Source organism: Ptychodera flava, chromosome 1 (genome assembly GCF_041260155.1).
Source record: "Ptychodera flava strain L36383 chromosome 1, AS_Pfla_20210202, whole genome shotgun sequence".
Classification (NCBI taxonomy): Eukaryota; Metazoa; Hemichordata; class Enteropneusta; family Ptychoderidae; genus Ptychodera; species Ptychodera flava.
In genome coordinates, this window is record NC_091928.1 from 35,837,409 (window position 1) to 35,854,887 (window position 17,479).

The 17,479-nt window shown below is 37.5% G+C and overlaps 6 non-coding genes and 1 pseudogene across 6 annotated transcripts; all 7 read left to right on the top strand.

Moving 5' to 3' along the window:
• The first annotated feature begins 3,508 nt into the window (after positions 1–3,508).
• Positions 3,509–3,657, top strand: LOC139146493 (U1 spliceosomal RNA; annotated as a pseudogene).
• Positions 3,658–6,283: 2,626 nt separating this feature from the next.
• LOC139146471 (U1 spliceosomal RNA) lies at positions 6,284–6,448 on the top strand. The gene has a single exon (XR_011555225.1). It is a non-coding gene; the product is annotated as a U1 spliceosomal RNA (small nuclear RNA).
• Positions 6,449–10,533: 4,085 nt separating this feature from the next.
• On the top strand, positions 10,534–10,703 carry LOC139146482 (U1 spliceosomal RNA). The gene has a single exon (XR_011555236.1). It is a non-coding gene; the product is annotated as a U1 spliceosomal RNA (small nuclear RNA).
• A 911-nt stretch (positions 10,704–11,614) lies between these two features.
• LOC139146538 (U1 spliceosomal RNA) lies at positions 11,615–11,779 on the top strand. Its single transcript, XR_011555290.1, has one exon. It is a non-coding gene; the product is annotated as a U1 spliceosomal RNA (small nuclear RNA).
• Positions 11,780–12,655: 876 nt separating this feature from the next.
• Positions 12,656–12,820, top strand: LOC139146549 (U1 spliceosomal RNA). The gene has a single exon (XR_011555301.1). It is a non-coding gene; the product is annotated as a U1 spliceosomal RNA (small nuclear RNA).
• A 923-nt stretch (positions 12,821–13,743) lies between these two features.
• LOC139146460 (U1 spliceosomal RNA) lies at positions 13,744–13,908 on the top strand. Its single transcript, XR_011555214.1, has one exon. It is a non-coding gene; the product is annotated as a U1 spliceosomal RNA (small nuclear RNA).
• A 2,814-nt stretch (positions 13,909–16,722) lies between these two features.
• On the top strand, positions 16,723–16,887 carry LOC139146527 (U1 spliceosomal RNA). Its single transcript, XR_011555279.1, has one exon. It is a non-coding gene; the product is annotated as a U1 spliceosomal RNA (small nuclear RNA).
• Positions 16,888–17,479: the final 592 nt, after the last annotated feature.

Sequence of the window (17,479 nt, forward strand, 5' to 3'; positions counted from 1 at the left end):
GGACCAATGCACATCGTAGTGGGCGCCCCCGTCCCTCAGAGTCCAGTTTTTAACTCTCTGCGGGACGTTCCCTCAGAGTCCCATATTTTACACAGTGCGGGACGTCCCTCAGAGTGCCATAAATTACAGTTTGCGTGTCCCGCACTTTGTCCCTCACTCCTCTGTTTTTGATACCTTGAAATACCTCAAACACCGGAGGAAATTCCGTGTATGGACATAAGTAGAATTAAGGGTTAATCCACAGGTGTTTACCAATCAAAACCGTTAGTTACCGGCGGCGTTGGTTTGGCTAGTGGGAACACAGTAATAGAGATGTAACCTTTCCTATCTTTCGCGATGTTGACCAACCAATAAAATCCCTGATAAATCCACGGATTAGCATAATTAGTTGTGTTGACTAATTAATTACAAGATGTGTGTATATGAGAGATAAACGTCCTTTTAATGGGTTGTAAAATAAATAAAGAGTCCAGAGGCTAGGTTAGGCTATATAGTCATTTATTTTATTTACTACGATCAGTCAGAGCATGAAGAAAAGGAGAGGAACTGATAGAGAAAACTGAGAAAAACTCAATAATAAGCTTATTAATAGTGTCTGGGCCGCCTGTGGGGACACTTGCTTTGTTGTCGACCACATCGACCAATGCTTAGGGTTTTCGCGGATAAAAAATAAACCCATGTGTGTTTTGGGAATTTTATCGACAACCCTTTGGGATGTCACATACCCGTACACCCTTTCTATGGGAGTACCACCCCCGGGTTATTGACCAAAGCTCTATATGCCGCAGGCCAACTGCTAGGGAACACAACATATTTTCGTAAATTCCAAGCGTAACTGAAGCAAAAAACAGGATGTTTGGACAGTCTCATATACATTACGTTTACTTTTTTGTACGTGGCACACAAGTTTTGTAGATAACATCGTACATAAAAAGAACCGACTCATTAGAGTGTCTGGATAGCCTACACATAAGGGCATTGCTAAATTAGTTATCGAGTTGATAGTAGAGACTGAAGTTAATTAGGACAGCACCCTGGCTAAACAAACCATGATGCAATGTAGACGAGCTGATGCCAATCTGTTTCTTATAGACACACAAGGATAAACAGAGGAGTGAACAGTGAAGAGTTACATGATTAGTATTTCACTCAAATGAGTTGGTTCTTTTTATCTACAATGTAGTGTATCTACAAGCTCGTGTGTTGGATATACAAAAAAGTGAACGTAATGTATATGAGACTGTCCAACCATCCTGTTTTTTGCTGGATCACGTCCAAGCTTGTTTTAAGCAATCATTTATGCCATCATATCAGCGAAAATTCGAAACAAAAGGGATTAACTATACTATTCTAGGGTTGCTAGTTAAATCGCTCCTTTTCAAAACCGCCCGATTCCAACTCGCTCGATACCAACTTGCCCGATTCCAACTCGCCCTACACCCACTCGCCCGACTTGCCCGAAACCAATTCATGGTTTTTATGACTACCATCGACTCCAAATAACGTCCGACCACAGACTCCATGTACACACGTGGTCTGTCAGACGCGATTTACATGGGGAGCAATGTGTTCTTCATTTAAGTGGAAGAAGGGCAGTTCATTTCGCTAAGGGACCGTTCAGTTTTTACGGTCAGGGGGCCGGCAAAATCCACGGGGGGGGGGTCATCGTAATTTTGGAATCCGCAAAGGGGGGGGGGTCATCGCTTTTTCACTGGTAGGAAAGGGGGGGTCACCACATTTTCAAAAACATAACACCTACAATAAAGTTAACTTTAGGCCATGGTCATGATCGACCCTCTTTACCGGCGGGCCGCCTTCGGCGCCCCACTACAATGAATAGGTTTACTTCATGCAGTGGCCATGATCGACGTGTGGCCCATGATCCTCTTTACCGACAGGCCCGGACTTTGCCAACCCACTACAATAAGCAGCGGGCTGCCTTCAGCGGCCAACTCATATACAGTATCTGGTTAAGTGCCTATCTCATCTTTGAAAGACCATTTACATGCTCGCGACCCTGAATGGTAGCACTGAGACAAAAAGGGGAATTTGCGTAAGAGTGTGATGGACATAAGTTGTCTGTGGAAATGAAGTTAAAAATTGCCTTACAGTTGTCCTAATTAACAGACGTTTGCATGGATGTGGCTGAGAAGTGTGTGCACTGGCATATCTCTGCTACACTGATAAAGTGCGCCGCGTACCGGAGTTCAAATCCAAACCATGCGGGTAAATTTGACATATGGATTTTGGTTATTTTTCAGCCGGAGGGGGGGGTGTCATTAATTTTTTTCGTCTGACAAAGGGGGTCATCTTTTTTTCACCAAAAATGCAGGGGAGGTCTAAAATTTTTTGAACATCGGCGACAAGATTTTGCCCCCCCCCCCTCCAAGGCCGTAAAAACTGAACGGTTCCTAAAATGTAGTGAATTTTGGCGAAAAACTACCCACGTGTCAATAGCCAATTTTTAACAGGCATTTGTCAACTCCGTAGAACTTCACAACACAAGGTACATGGAATCTGTAACACAAGATATATTATTACTACGTGTACATCTCAAACAAAGGGCGAGTCTGTTTCGGGCGAGTCAGAACCAGGCGAGTTGGAATCGGACGACGGTTGGAATCGGGCGAGTTCGTTCTGGGCAGGTTGGAAAAGGTGCCAATTTAACTGTAACTCTACAAATAGCCTATATGGTCATCAAGATTGATAAATCTTTAGTATGCATAAGAACCGTAAAGAGTTGTCGGTGCAAACTGTTGTTCTGTTAGTTTTATCATTGGTGGCGCGCTTTAGATGTGAATACCATCTCGTGAAGACATGTTTTGGAAACCGGATTTTGAGTGAAAAAAGTTTAATATAATTTGAATATACACGACAGTCAGACATATTCGTCTGTGTGTTTAAATTTAAAACATAAAAACCCATTTATTACATGTAAACAAATAGCTTTTGTAATTCCATTAACAAAAAGCTATTTTACGTTGCATATCTCGCTGATACTTCTCCTATTATATAATATTATGTATTTTTTTCCCATGAACTGATTTAATCTTTTTAGACAATGGGGGTGAATAAATAAGTGAATGATGAATAATAGAATAAAATGATGAAAAGAATGAATGGTGTTTTGTCATAAAGTTTCGCGTTATTTATGCCGGAGATGTGTACGTTTTTCGATGTAACGAATAGGGGTTATTTATACGTGTATTCACACAGATTATTTCGGAACAAAGATTATGTTGAGCATAGCTGAACCAAAATACATGTAGAGGAGAGATTTATGGATATTTTCATTATTTCGCAACCGATTATCAATTAATCATACACGGAATCCTATTGTGTGCAATGGCAAGCGAGAGAATCCGAATATTTACATGGTAATAGCGTTCATACGTGCCAATAAATGACAACTCATCGCAACGTTGTCTCGACGTTTCATCATAGACTCACCGTAGTGTATTTGCCACAACACAGCACCGTATAAATTTAAGGTCTTGCCAACACAGTCATACTTCAGGGATCTGGCACAAATTTGGTCAAGCGGGATCACGAAGCCGGTTGCACCCCCCGAGGGTTGACCCTTGCGATCACCCCAAATGTGGGTGACTCGGGTGCATAATTTCTGGTAGTGGGGGACTGCGTTCGCGCTATCCCCTGATAATCGAAACGAAAAATAGATGTTGAACCTTACAGACGTAGTATGAGTCTCGTATAAAAGGCAATTGTTCGATTTCTTTTGTGTTTGACCTGTAAGGGTCAATAAGTTCAATTAATATATTGCACATATGTATACATAAAAGTGTATGTTCTGCTACAAAAAATTCACGTGAATATACAGATTTGGATTTTTATAAATCTGCATTTGAACAATTATCAGGCACATAATTTATTGTAACATTGGGACTGCGCTTCCGCTATACACTATCATTCTAAATGAAAATTAACCAAATGAATCCAAATTCTTAATCTAAATTCTTTCAGAGAGAGTTTGGCTTTCAGAATGTCAGTAATCGCCAAAAGTCTTAATGGGTTGAATGAACTAGTCAAGTTCCTCATTCAGATCGAGAACAAAGTTGATGCTTGTTGTAACCTGGTAACTAAGTTACCTGGTTACTAAGTTACTATGCAATTTTCTTTGTTCAAGTAGGCTGCTACATTGAGCAAGATTGGAGAGCACTCGAGCGGGATTTCGATCACGTCAGATTTTAAAAGTTTAAACAGTGTACAAATTTGAGATGTATAGGAGAATTTCGGTGAGCGCTGAGCAAAGCATATAAGTATAAACTGTACAGTCTGTCAGATCTATGTTGATATACATACACTAGCGCAGTACATACACTAGCGCAGGATATACACAATGTGATTAAAATCCTATGCAGAGATGGTTCGCTTTTTTACCCTGTCGTATTACGGCCTTTTTTCTGCGGCCGATACGATAGCGTAAAAAGACAGACCCATCTCTACACAGAATTGTAATTAGACTGAGGATATAAATAGATGATGAACATTGCAGACAATACCCTGCATCTGAAAACAGTGCCCTCTACATCCAGCACTTGACGCATTGGTTCTGAACAAAGATACATAGCCAGCGTCCAAATGCGGATGCGTTTCTCATTGTTTGCAAAGGCAGAACTCAAAGCTTGTTTATTACGAGCCATTGCAAGTAGTGAGATTGCCTCGTATTATTAAATACTGGCTTAAATTGTTAAGTAGTGAAAATGCTACATGTATTAAACAATGTTATGATTATCAATTTGATGTGGCAGGGGTACTGTTGCTGGGCTAAAAAAAGACCTTTTATTTAGCTTTGGCTTTGGTATTATTTTGGTACTGCAAACCGTAGGTAATGAGGTCACACTTCATGAAAACCCAATAATTCAGATAAATTCACATAAATGAGTTGCCTGTATTATAGTATAATACACGTGAATTCACATGAATCCACATGAATACAGGCTTGCTGAATACAAAAAATGAATCTTTGACTGTATTCATCTGTATATGCACTCTTCAGCTAAAATACAGGCAATAATCCATGTTTATACAGTAAGTATTATAGGGTTTTATGCAGTGTCACTTTTCTTTCTGTTTTCAAACAAAGATCCTTTAATATTGGTTCCCGGCAATGGAAAATAATCTTGATACTGTCTCCAAGCTGGATACTTATCGACTGTATAAAAATAACATTGTTTTCGAGAAATATTTATGTGTTGTAAATATTGATATATTTTGAAGGGCACTTTGTAAACTCAGAGTTGCAAACCATTATCTCCGCAGAGAAAGTGTTCGAATTGAAAATGAGTTTTACTTCTGTTTGGTGTGTCCTGTTTACACTGATTTGAGAAAACGTTTTCTTTCACCATATTATTATGAAATACCAACTCTCAGGAAATTTATAAATCTGATGAATTCTCCACATCATCGTACAATATTTAAATCTATTAAAGTATATTTTTTACTGTTTCAGACGCAGGGATAATTCAATGTAATTATACCCTTCCAGAAATACTTTCGATGGTATTTTATTGTAAAACAGTCTGTGTGAAAGCCCCAAGTTCTTCTCTGATTATTTTCCTGTATTGTAAAAAAGGCCGTGGCCTATATTACCAAATAAATATTATTATTTTATATTATATCACGAGTCGAACAGTATAAAAACCGCTTGTCTTCCGATGATGAGTATATTCTGTTATGGATGTGTTATTTTATATCCATTAAACTATCAATTTTGTAGCTAGGGTTGAAGAATGTTTATAGGTTTGTGAATTTTATAAAAATAATACTGTTTTGTTGCTTCTCATGTTTGATGTTGTACTTGATGAGTAAATATTGACCTCGATGAGTCTGCGCAGTAATCTGAGGGCGATACAGTTAGTTTACCTGTAAGTACATCTCAGCTTGATGGCGTTCACTCCAGCCGTACATTTTTACATAAAACTATCACAGACATACGAATGGGTTTCATGAACAATGCAATCATGCCCTTAACCAAACGTGCGTCGGTTTTATTGTTGTCTAGTCTGCATGTTTGATTTCCCGGACACTTTTTCTTTTCCTAATATCGACTCAAAATAAATCGAATCAGACAAACCAAACGTGGCATAACTTGACGAATGATTCTGAAGCAAAAGGTGTGAGAAGGTGTTACGTTCTGGAATTTAAATAACAATATTATTCACACCTGCCGATGTCCACGTTGTCTCGACGTTTCACCTTAGACTCACCGTTGTCTTTTTCACGTCACAGCACTTCATAAAGTGACGGTCTTCTCTTCCCAGTCATACTTACCTGGCACAGAGGTTAACCGTGATCACGAAGCCGGTTCCTCCAGGGCGAGACCTGTCCATTGCACTCCGGGCGGGTTGACCCTTGCGATCACCCCGAATGTGGGTGACTCGGGTGCATAATTTCTGGTAGTGGGGGACTGCGTTCGCGCTATCCCCTGACAATCGAAACAAAAACTAGACATTGGACCTTCTTATGAATCTCGCAAAAGTCACCAACAATTACCTTTTATCATTTGTGTTCGAGTTTCACACAGCTTAGACTTAATCTGTCACTGTCAATATTTCAGAATAACAATACTTTTGCAAGCAAACTCAATTTATTCCATAATAGATTCGACTGTCATGATATTTCCAGTGAACACATACAAATACGAAACCATCTTTGTGCTTCCTGGGCGCAATGATGATGAAGTTTTTTTCGACAAATGAGGAGGAGGTGAACAAATTATTCAATAATGTGAACCCCACAAAAGCATCCGGTCCCGATAGAATATCTCCAGGGATACTTAAAATATGTGCAAATCAACTTGCCAACATATTTTCCATCATTTTCAATATGTGTTTCAAAAGTAATTCTCTTCCTGAAATATGGAAACGGTCATGTATAATTCCAGTGCCTTAAAAATCGGTTGTTTCAACTATGAATGACCTTCGTCCTGTTGCTTTGACGTCACCAATTATGAAAGTTTGCGAGCGCATTGTTCTTACCCAACTTATAAACTTTTGTTAAAGATTTTATTGATCCATATCAATTTGCATACTGGCAGAACGGGAGTACTGATGATGCAATTTATTGGTTCTTCACAATATTTTTTCACATCTTGATCATGCCGGTAAATCTGTTAGTGTTATGTTCTTTGATTTCTCAAGTGCATTCAATACCATTCAGCCACATCTTTTAGTTCAGAAATTACTGAGAATGAAGGTCCCCACAAACATGATCGCCTGGATCTTTAATTATATCTAACAAACAGGTCACAATATGTTCGATTAGGAGACATCAAATCAAACATCATTAGTTCTAACACAGGTGCATCCCAAGGTACTGTCCTAGCCCCATTTCTTTTTACTTTATACACGGCAGACTGTCGTAGTTGCACTGAGACCTGTCCACTTGTCAAGTTTGCAGATGACACAAGTTTGGTAGGCAAAATTAACCAGGACAATCATTCTCAGTATATTGATGAAATTGGTCGCTTTGTACAGTATTGTAAAGAAAATTACCTGCATCTTAATGTAAAGAAGACAAGGAAATGCACACTGACTTTAGAAGAAATGCGAAAAAACTGATCCCATTTCGATAGACGGGGCCAAGGTTGAGAGAACAAGTACATATACATATCTTGGTACAAGACTAGATGACAAATTGAAGTTTTGTGATAACGTGGATTTTATCATAAAGAAAACTAATAGTCGCATGTACTGCCTTCGTAAATTAAGATCATTTGATGTTAATCGAATACTCCTTTCCATGTTTTATAATGCTTCAGTTTTGAGTATTCTTTCTTTTGGTATTATCTGCTGGGATGATGTGATTTCTGGTCATGACAAGGGCAGGTTGGACAAAAATCGTTAAGAAAGCCAGTATAATTACAGGGGAAAACCAGGCACCCATTCAAGATCTGTATAACAGACGACTTACTGATAAAGAGAGACAGATATTATCTGACACAACTCATCCCTCGTACAGTGACTTTGACAATGAACGTATCGACAGGAGTGGACGTCGACTGAGAATACCATGACAAATACAAAATGTTACAAAATGTCTTTTGTACCGAGAGCAATTTTGGTCTATAATTCAGAATTTTTTTTATAGAAACTAAGGTCCGCGTACATGACCATACGAACATATTTTCAACATGCAGAAATGTAAATATGTGCATGCTTTTATGTCTACCTGTCTTTCTTTCTGTCAGTGTTTTTATGCTATGTTTGCGTTGACTTGCTTCTGTTTTCTTTATGTGGCGAGCAATCGAATTTCCCAACGAGGATTGATAAAGATACTAATAATAATTTCCAATCAATATATTGCATATAAATATTATATTATTATATTTATTTCATATACTATAGGCCACCGGCCCGTAAGTATACATATCACAAAATATAGTTATATCTCTGAAGACGCTGTAAATACACATGTAGACAGTGCTCTACAAAAATTCATTTCAGTTATACAGAACTTGTTACATTTGGAATTGCACTAGAACGTTTCTTTGAGGCGTAAAATATAAATTTTGATAGATTACGTATAATAGACATATTTTCAGATTGCAATAATTTTACAAATTTAACTGTGGATGGTGGAGTATAGAAATATCTTGATAAGTACTTAGCTCTCAAATCTGTATAAAATGGACATATCAAGCAAAAGTGAAATTTATCTTCAACCTGGTGTGTATCACAAAAAAGACAGATTCTATCAGCACGAGGGTTGTGTAAATATCTATCTGTCTCAACTCGTAGAGAATGAGCAGAAACACGAAAACGGCACAGAGCATGACAAAATTTCTTCTTATCTAAGACTGAAAAATATTTCTCTCTATTGAATGTTCTCTTAAATTCACAATAAGTATCCAGCTTAGAGAAAAAACTCAAATTAGCTTGCCATTCTTGGATGTAAATTTCCTTACAACGCTGTTTAAACAAATTAATAAAAACATTTATGTTCCAACACCTTGGTTTATCCAAGCTTCTCCCATCCCCACTGAGAAAAGCAGCTGTTTCACCCCAAGTGCCCAACAGTTTTTACCTTCTTTTCGCTTCACCAAATGAAACTTATAACAGTGTACGAGAGACGGTTTTGAGGAAGAGACAATAATCTAAGCCAGAAGTTTACAACTCTTGCCAGTCTAAAGGTGCGAACTGAGAAACGCCCCAATTCACCCTTGATGGCCAGATTTGGTACATTATGATACAATTTCAAGATATAGCGACAAAACTTATTTTGAACTACTTCCAATTGTTCCCCAGCATGTAATCCCCACACTTCACTCCCATACATCATGATTGGTAATATTTTACAATCAAATATTTTAAATGCTAAGCTGATATCCATTGAACTGAATTTACAAAGTGCTTTTTTAACATTAAATAAAGTTTTTGTTCCTTGAATTGCCAATTGTCTTTTAGCTTTGTTCCACAAACCAGAGCTTGAGAGTAGCACACCAAGGTAATTATACGTGGGGACCACCTCAACTTTGTTACCATCTATGAACCATTTTTCACAAGATTTCAGCCTGCCTGATTTTCTAAACACAACAATTTTGGATTTTGAAGCATTAACTTTCAGCTTCCATTTACTAGCATAGTGTGATAAATTGTTCAATAACCTTTGGAGTCCAATTGATGTTGAGCTAAAAAGAGTTAGGTCATCAGCAAAAAGCAAAAAGAAAAGTTTAATGGTAGCTATATGTATCCCTGCAAAATCATGTTCAAGAGCTTCACCCATATCGTTAATAAACAGAGTAAACAGAAGGGGAGAGAGGATACTACCTTGTTGTACACCAAGCATATAAATATGTATTTATAAAGGTGCAAGTTCTAGGGAAACATGAATATAAATATACAGATTTAAATTTTTAAATAGGTGGATTTGAACAATTGTCAGGTGAATGATTTCATGTAGTCGGGGACTGCGCGTGCTCTATTCCTATCAACAAAAAACCAAAACAAAGCTCCCCCCCCAAAAAAAAACCCAACCCCAAAACAGAAACAAAACAAAAACAAATCACAAACAGATTGAAAGCCAAAAGAATCTAATTTCTAATCTAAATTCTCTAAGAAACAATTCGACTTCAGAAAATCAGAGTTTCCCAAAAATGTTGTGTTGCTGATTGGGATGAACAAGTCACGTCCCTCATCCTCATCGAGAACCAAAATTAATAAATTACCGCGGTTAAAAGCGACATTGTGGGCAGGTTGTAGAGTAGGATTTTTGATCTGGTTATTGAAGGTGCGTCAGTTTTATGTTGTCTTGTCTGCGTGTTTGATTTCCGGAACACTTTTCATTTTCCCAATATCGACTCAAACTAAATCCAATCATATTGACAAATCAAACGTGGCATAACTTTTCTACTGATTTTGAAGCAAAAGGTGTGAGAAGGTGTTACATTCATAAATTTGAATAACAATATTATTCACACCTGCCGATGTCAACGTTGCCTCGACGTTTCACTTTAGACTCACCGTTGTCTTTTCGCACAACACAGCACTTCTTAAAGTGAAGCTCTTCCCAGTCATACTTACCTGGCACAGAGGTTAGCCGTGCCGTGATCATGAAGCCGGTTCCTCCAGGGCGAGACCTGTCCATTGCACTCCGGGCGGGTTGACCCTTGCGATCACCCCAAATGTGGGTGACTCGGGTGCATAATTTCTGGTAGTGGGGGACTGCGTTCGCGCTATCCCCTGACAATCGAAACAAAAACTAGACATTGGACCTTCTTATGAATCTCGCAAAAGTCACCAACAATTACCTTTTATCATTTGTGTTCGAGTTTCACACAGCTTTAGACTTGATCTGTCACTGTCAATATTTCCAATCAATATAAATATAATCAATATAATTATGTATACATAAAGTGCAAATTCTAGGGAAACATGAATTTAAATATACAGATTTAAACTTTTATAAGGTGGATTTGAACAATTATCAGGTGAATGATTTCTTGCAGTCTGATACTACGCTTGCTCTATCCCTATCAACCAAAACAAAAACAAAAGCAAAAAACAAAAAAACACAAACAAAAACACAAACAGATTGAAAGCCAAGAGAATCTAATATCTAATCTAAATTCTCTAAGAAACAATTCGACTTTCAGAAAATCACAGTTTCCCCAAAATGTTGTGTTGCTGAATGGGATGAACGAACAAGTCACGTCCTTCATTCTCATCGAGAACCAAAATTAATAGTTATTGTTACCTGGTTACTAAGTCATCGCGGTTAAAAGCTACACTGTGAGCAGGATTGTAGACGAGTCGAGTAGCATTTTTGATCTGGTTAGTTGAAGGTGAAGTTTGTTCAAGATGCATCAGTTTTATTTTTTCTAGTCTGTCACGGTGTGTTTGACTTCCCGAACTCTTTTCATTTTCCCAATATCGACTCAAACTAAATCCAATCATATTGACAAATCAAACGTGGCATAACTTGACTACGGATTCTGAAGCAAAAGGTGAGAGAAGGTGTTACGTTCTGGAATTTGAATAACAATATTGTTCACACCTGCCGATGTCAACGTTGTCTCGACGTTTCACAGTCGACTCATCGTTGTATTTTCTCACAAAACAACACTTCATAAAGTGACGGTCTCCTCTTCGCAGTCATACTTACCTGGCACAGAGGTTAACCGTGATCACGAAGCCGGTTCCTCCAGGGCGAGACCTGTCCATTGCACTCCGGGCGGGTTGACCCTTGCGATCACCCCAAATGTGGGTGACTCGGGTGCATAATTTCTGGTAGTGGGGGACTGCGTTCGCGCTATCCCCTGACAATCGAAACGAAAAATAGACATTGGACCTTCTTATTTTATATGTAGTACGAATCCCGCATAAATCACCATAATTACATTTTATCATTTGTGTTCGAGTTTCACACAGCTTAGAATTGTCACTGTCAATATTTCCAATCAATATAAATATAATCAATATAAATATAATCAACATAATTATGTATACATAAAGTGCAAGTTCAAGTGAAACATGAATTTAAATATACAGATTTAAACTTTTATAAGGTGGATTTGAACAATTATAAGGTGAATGATTTCTTGCAGTCTGATACTACGCTTGCTCTATCCCTATCAACCAAAACAAAAACAAAAGCAAAAAAAAACAAAAAACAAAACAAAACACAAACAGATTGAAAGCCAAGAGAATCTAATATCTAATCTAAATTCTCTAAGAAACAATTCGACTTCAGAAAATCAGAGTTTCCCAAAAATGTTGTGTTGCTGATTGGGATGAACAAGTCACGTCCCTCATCCTCATCGAGAACCAAAATTAATAAATTACCGCGGTTAAAAGCGACATTGTGGGCAGGTTGTAGAGTAGGATTTTTGATCTGGTTAGTTGAAGGTGCGTCAGTTTTATGTTGTCTTGTCTGCGTGTTTGATTTCCGGAACACTTTTCATTTTCCCAATATCGACTCAAACTAAATCCAATCATATTGACAAATCAAACGTGGCATAACTTGACTACGGATTCTGAAGCAAAAGGTGAGAGAAGGTGTTACGTTCTGGAATTTGAATAACAATATTGTTCACACCTGCCGATGTCAACGTTGTCTCGACGTTTCACCTTAGAGTCACCGTTGTCTTTTCTCACAACACAGCACTTCATAAAGTGAAGGTCTTCTCTTCCCAGTCATACTTACCTGGCACAGAGGTTAACCGTGATCACGAAGCCGGTTCCTCCAGGGCGAGACCTGTCCATTGCACTCCGGGCGGGTTGACCCTTGCGATCACCCCAAATGTGGGTGACTCGGGTGCATAATTTCTGGTAGTGGGGGACTGCGTTCGCGCTATCCCCTGACAATCGAAACGAAAAATAGACATTGGACCTTCTTATTTTATATGTAGTACGAATCCCGCATAAATCACCATAATTACATTTTATCATTTGTGTTCGAGTTTCACACAGCTTAGAATTGTCACTGTCAATATTTCCAATCAATATAAATATAATCAATATAAATATAATCAACATAATTATGTATACATAAAGTGCAAGTTCAAGTGAAACATGAATTTAAATATACAGATTTAAACTTTTATAAGGTGGATTTGAACAATTATAAGGTGAATGATTTCTTGCAGTCTGATACTACGCTTGCTCTATCCCAATCAACCAAAACAAAAACCAAAAAGCAAAAAAACAAAAACAAAAACAAAAAGACCAAACAGATTAAAAGCCAAAAGAATCTAATATCTAATCTAACTTCTCTAAGAAACAATTTGATTTTCAGAAAATCACAGTTTCCCAAAAATGTTGTGTTGCTGAATGGGATGAACAAGTCACGTCCCTCATTCTCATCGAGAACCAATGTTAATAGTTATTGTTACCTTGTTACTAAGTCATCGCGGTTAACAGCTACATTGTGAGCAGGACTGTAGACGAGTCGAGTAGCATTTTTGATCTGGTTAGTTGAAGGTGAAGTTTGTTCAAGATGCATCAGTTTTATGTTGTCTAGTCTGCGTGTTTGATTTCCGAGACACTTTCATTTTCCAAATATCGACTCAAACCAAATCGAATCATATTGACAAATCAAACGTGGCATAACTTGACTACGGATTCTGAAGCAAAGGTGAGAGAAAGTGTTACGTTCTGGAATTTGAATAACAATATTGTTCACACCTGCCGATGTCAACGTTGTCTCGACGTTTCACAGTCGACTCATCGTTGTATTTTCTCACAAAACAACACTTCATAAAGTGAAGGTCTCCTCTTCGCAGTCATACTTACCTGGCACAGAGGTCAACCGTGATCACGAAGTCGGTTCCTCCAGGGCGAGACCTGTCCATTGCACTCCGGGCGGGTTGACCCTTGCGATCACCCCAAATGTGGGTGACTCGGGTGCATAATTTCTGGTAGTGGGGGACTGCGTTCGCGCTATCCCCTCATAATTAAAACGTCAACAATAGATTCCGGTACAAAATTGGTTTAAATACCAAATGTAATTGACTCAGAAAGAATTTGGCCCATACGATTGATATTTTCAAATATGTCTTTTTGTTGCTAAAATATGTAGATACGTAGTTTTCACTGTCCACATTCTCACCGTTAACAAACCTCATCAAATCCCACTACACTGAGGCATTTTAGAGCAGCCAAACGGATGATTACTTGATATTTAAAAGTGACATTTTAGGCTTCAAACGATGTACAAATTTCAGACGTATCTTGACATCGATTATCATGCAGCTAGGCTTAAGGAAGTATGCGCCTCGAAACTGAAAGACTTAAACTCAAAACTTAGGCGCAAACTTTTCACAAGGAATCTTTCAAGTATGCTTTTTCAAAATCGAGAATAAAAATCAGGGGTCACGTGCAAATTTTGTTTCTAGAGAAACAAATTACCTAAGATTTACCGATATCTGAAATTCAAAATGGCCGGCACCCCTATGTTAACTCTTTGTAGAACGATAAAATTTTCGATTTTTGAAAACCTAAGCCGGTGAGAAGTTTTCTTACACCAAGAGCTTTAAAATGAACCCCAATAAGTGGTAGATCAGCAAAGAATTGTAAAAGTTTGAGAGTCCGAATATCTTTCATGACGAGCCGCATTCTACTCAAGAAGACGACAAGTCGATGTGTTATAAAAGTAATGTTTTTTGTGATGGTTTCTCATTTTTTGCTCACGTGTTTACACACGTGAGCATATGTCGCAGCGATGTCTGTCTGTGTGTGTGTGTGTGTGTGTCTGTCTGTCTGTCTGTCTGTCTGTCTGTCTGTCTGTCTGTGTGCTCAATATCTCAAAAACGGGTCATCAGATCAGAATCAAATCTGGTACATAGATTCAGTTTACAAATGGCAAGAACTGATTAGTTTTTGGTGGGTGTGGCTTGCTTACTTTTTGCTCATTTGCATAATTAATGATTTTAGAAAAAACGGATATACATTGAGAACGACTGCACAAAATTTGATGAGATTTGCTACAAATGTTGATCACATCAAGATATATCAGCTGTGAAAGTTATTAAGGGGTGACGTGAAAGAATATTAATAATTTGCATATTTAATGAAATTTACTAATTAGGCATATATATCTGAATTTACTTGATCAAAATTGACGAACTTGGTATGTATATTGAGGATACTATGATTTAACATTACTGAAAGTCAATAAGCATTTTTACTACATCCAATCCTAATTTGCATATTTAATGATCTTTTGAAATTAAGGATATATATTTGAATTTACATGACCAAAATTGATTTAACTTGCTATGTACATTAAAGACACTATGATAGAATATTATAAATGTCATTAAGCATTTTTACTTCAGCAAATTCCTAATTTGCATATTTTATGAACTTTCCTAATTAGAGGTATTTATCTGAATTGACGAGACCACAGTTGACAAAACTGGCTATGTACATTAAAGATACTATGATAGAACATTATTGAAAGTCATTAAGCATTTGAACTTTAGCCAATTCCTTATTTGCATAGTTAATGAACTTTCATAATCAGGGATATTTATCTATATTGACTAGACTAAAGTTGACGAAACTTGCTATGTACATAAAGATACTATGATACGACGTTACTGAAAGTCATTAAGCACTTTTACTTCATCCAGCTCCTAATTTGCATATTTAATGAATTTTTGAAATTAGGGATATATATTTGAATTTACATGACCAAAATTGATGAAACTTGCTATGTACATTAAAGATACTATTATGTAGGCTAACATTATTGAAAGGCATTAAGCATTTTTGCTTCAGCCAATTCCTAATTTGTGTATTTAATGAACTTTCCTAATTAGGGATATATACTTGGATTTATTTGATCAAAGTTGGCATAACATGCTATGTACATTGATGATTATATCAGGTTATACCAATATTGAAAGTCATTTCGCACTTAAGTTTTCGTGTCAGCTAATTTATAGTTTGCATATCTAATGAGCTATTAAAGTTTGGAATATATAGTTTGAAGGACTTGACCAAAGGCAATTACACTTGCTATATAAAGCGGTGATACAATGACAGCAGTCAAAGAAATTAACTATTTCTCTTTCAGCTAATTGCGTATTTGAATACTTAATGACCTATAAAGTTAATCTGTGGTGAATACTGTTCATTATGTTGATCATTATACTTTCAATGAAGTTGCAAACATGTGGCAAAGGTTCAAATTTACACATAACTTCAATATATAATGAAACACGTGAGCATTTACAGTTCATATCTGGTCCATGTTGTATTTGGTGTTCGATCGGCAAACTTTGATCATTTACATGTAACGCTATCATGGAGAGGAGTCCATATTGCGCTCTGAAGATGATACAGTTAGTTTATATCTGACAGAACTATTTAGCTTTGTAGCGTTCAGGAAGCCATTACACTGCTTTACATAAGACGATCGAAAACACATGCACTAAACTCTTCTATGAATGACTGAAATCATATCCCTTAGTGAGACTTTCATATCCAGTGTCTAATCTTCTTTGTTTGTTTGATTTTCTTGACAGGCGCTTCCTTTCTTGTTTTTAGTTTATTCCCATGCAAAACCAATCGAATCATTTAGCTACAAAATCACTTGGCGAGTGATTTCTGCGGTAAGGTAGGCCTACTCAGAAATTTGAATAATAATATTGTTCACACCTGCCGATGTCAACGTTGTCTCGACGTTTCACCTCAGACTCACCATTGTCTTTTCGCACAACACAGCACTTCTTAAAGTAAAGGTCTTCTCTTCCAAGTCATACTTACCTGGCACAGAGGTTAACCGTGATCACGAAGCCGGTTCCTCCAGGGCGAGACCTGTCCATTGCACTCCGGGCGGGTTGACCCTTGCGATCACCCCAAATGTGGGTGACTCGGGTGCATAATTTCTGGTAGTGGGGGACTGCGTTCGCGCTATCCCCTCATAATTAAAACGTCAACAATAGATTCCGGTACAAAATTGGATTACATATTAATACCATTCTCTCAGAAATAGTTTTGGTCTCTACGATTGATATTTTCAAATATGTCTTTATGTTGCTAAAATATGTAGATACATAGTTTTCACAGTCCGCATGAACAAAACTTAATCAATAGCCACTACACTGAGGGATATTCGAGCAGCGGAACCGATGATTAATTGACGTACTTAGCAATGGCATTTTTGGCTTCAAACGATGTACAAAATTCTGAAGAATAGGACAATTTCGGAGTCTCAGAATACTTAACGAAAAGACTCGACAGTGAAAAGATTTTTTAAAAATTGTGGTTGTGTCACATATATATTTATGTGTGCATAATCCTACATAGTAGACATACAATAATCACAGGTAGCCTTCCAATTCAATAGATTTAAGCTGCAAACAAAATGTAGACCCTCTATATCTTGGAACTTAAAATATTGACTCTTTACATCGATTATCGTGTAGCTAGGCTTATGGTAGTATTCGAACCTCGAAAATGGAAGACTTAAACTTGTACGCAAACTTTTCTCAAGGAATTTTTCTACTATTCTC